General features: G+C 41.1%; 1 long non-coding RNA gene across 2 annotated transcripts in view; it reads left to right on the forward strand.

Moving 5' to 3' along the window:
• LOC147013028 (uncharacterized) overlaps positions 1-2,423 on the forward strand; it is a 16,982-nt gene extending 14,559 nt beyond the window's left edge. Inside the window, exons 2-4 of one of the 2 annotated variants that reach the window (XR_015051159.1) lie at positions 1,409-1,524; positions 1,648-1,784; positions 2,169-2,423. This is a non-coding gene — a long non-coding RNA (uncharacterized LOC147013028). The remainder of the gene's footprint in view (positions 1-1,408; positions 1,525-1,647; positions 1,785-2,168) is intronic. The other variant, XR_015051160.1, reaches the window with a different exon arrangement.
• The last annotated feature ends 206 nt before the right edge of the window (positions 2,424-2,629 follow it).

A 2,629-nucleotide genomic window follows, 5' to 3' on the forward strand; every position in this document is an offset into this window, starting at 1 on the left:
TTTCCTTTTGTCTTTCGGGAATCGTGTTTATACCGTGTGCTGTGTAATAATTTATTTATTTATTTGTTAAAGACCAGTTTGAAACTGTTGCCGCCATTTTGTACGGCAAACAATCCGGTTCATTGTATTGGTTCTCGGGGGGGGGGGGCTAAAAATTATTGTACTCTTCTGTTACTAGTACGGGCCCGTAGGGGCGGGCCCGTAGGTGCGTGCCCGTAGGTGAGTGCCAGTATGTGCAGCTCTCTCTAGCACCCTCTCTCTCGCCCCCCCCCACTCTCATCCCCCTCTCTCTCACGCCCCTCTCACCCCCTCTCTTTACCCCCTCTCTCCCCCTCTCTTGCCCCCCTCTATCCCCCCTAGTCTCCGCCTCCTCTTTCGCCCCCACTCTCATCCCCCCCTCCCATCCCCCTCTCTCGCAGATATTGGTCGACAGATAAATGGCCGTAACTTGGGAACTGCTCGTCCGATTAATATCAAACCTCGAAAAGGCACATCCGCGGTTCCCCAGCAATATTCCTGGCAAGTTTCAATCAGATCGGACCGTCAATCGTGCAAAAATAAATAAATAAATAAATAAACATTAATTGTGACGTCATTCGTGACGTCATAGCACCGTGTCTTGTCATTGGTCGACAGATAAATGGCCGTAACTTGGGAACTGCTCGTCCGATCGATAGAAAACCTCGAAAAGGCACATCCGCGGGTCCCCGGCAATATTCCTGGCAAGTTTTAATGAGATCGGACCGGCGGTCGTCGAGAAATGGTGGTCGCAGACAGACAGACAGACAGACAGACAGACAGACAGACACAGAGATTTCTGGAATTATAGATAGATATAAGGCATGGGAGCAACCACCACTGTATCACAAGCAGTGACAACTACTCCTCATCGGCTTGTGAGAAAGTTTGAGTTTGGCATCATTCAGAATCTAGGCCCTGAATGTGCAATGGTAACTGTGTGGTTTTGTCCTGACCAGTAGTTGCCATCTACTCAACAGTAATTGTTTTTCTTGGAAAGTATGTTGAGATTGTTTTCTTGAGAGTTGTATCATACGACGTAGCACAAGTAGTAACCCTTTCTCATTTCATTCCATTGCACTGTATTGTATGACTCATTTATAGCAATTATAACCACAGGTTTCGAAGAACAACTTGATAGACCTATTCATTTATTTATTTATTTATTTATTTTGGGTGAATTTGTTCATTTCACGTTGAGATGGTTTTAATTTTATTTTCGTTACGTAACTTGAATTACGGTTTTAACTCATTGTTGGCAAAAACACAAAAAATGACCTGAGTAGGTTAGTTAGGCTTTCATTCGAATGATTTTATCTTTCACTTTATAAAACATGTTTTATTTACATTATCTTAAATATTTCCCTCATCCAATACCCTCCTTCCACAGCCTCTATCAAAAACGACACACTGAAGCTTGAGGATACAAAAAGGAGGGTGATGTCTGCAGAAGAACAAGGAAGTTTATGGCAAACGTGCTGGACATGGTATCACACATTTAGTGGTGTAAGGTTGCCATCTGGGGGGCTAGTCTACATTAAACAAATATGTATTAACACTTTGTCTAAAATTTATGTTGGGAGGAAGAAACATTGTTCCTGAATTCATTTTTCTTTTGATATTCTCCAGATCTTTCCTGACATCCGCCCATGGGAGTCCTCCATGCGGAGCTCCCCGGACTATGTACCAGCGACTTTGATGACCACTGGAACTGACTGAGATCGCTGGAACTGAAACTGTATCTCTCGATGATGTAGATGTGCATGGTAAGTTTATTTAATGGGGGGTGGAAAATATGTGGAGAGAACAAGAAAATAGCAGTGGTTCGTTCGGCAAACTGTTTGATTGCAATACTTTTTGTGAATAATTTCTTCATGTAGATATTACAACAGGTTGAATAGAACTTCAATTTTTGTTCATTTAAATGATTTTCTCCCTCGTTGTAGTTTCACACTGTGATGTTGGCATCAGGATAATTTTTCACTTATTCAAGTTGCAACAACTGTCGCCATGTTCAACCTCACGGAGTAATTTGGAGAGAGGAACGACCTGTCTGGGTTTGTTTTGCTCAATTTGATTTCAAACTCACCCAAATATAAAAAAAATTCCTTTGACACATTGTTTGCTTATCTCAAACCCAAATCCTTCAGAATGGCTGGAAATCAATTCATTGGAAGATGACGAAGATGAAGAAGATGGTGGAATTAACCTGGGAAAGCATCATTGGTGTTATATTCATCATTTCAGATGTTTACTGGATTGGTTCTTGTTTCACAAAGTGGATCAAGAGTTTGGAGAAATTTCCACCAAAAGAAAGAGCAACTCTAAAAAGAGGAAGAGGCGGTGCTATCTATATCCCTTGAAAGTTTACATGGATAAGATGTTTGTGCTTCAATGAGAATAAAATAAATATACAACATGAAGCATCGTGTTAGAATGTTATTTTGTCATTGTATCTTTTCATCGGCTGTTGTAGCATTTATTGACCCCAATATGTATGCATAATTGGTTTGCAGGTGTACATCTCAAATGTGATTAAGCTTCGAAATATTTTCCTTCAGGACAGTCTACTGTATCAACGAGTAAAAAAAGACATAACATGTCATAGCCC

This window comes from Eptatretus burgeri, chromosome 14, assembly GCF_056783735.1.
Source record: "Eptatretus burgeri isolate ZD-2024b chromosome 14, Ebu_testis_v1, whole genome shotgun sequence".
Lineage (NCBI taxonomy): Eukaryota > Metazoa > Chordata > Myxini > Myxiniformes > Myxinidae > Eptatretus > Eptatretus burgeri.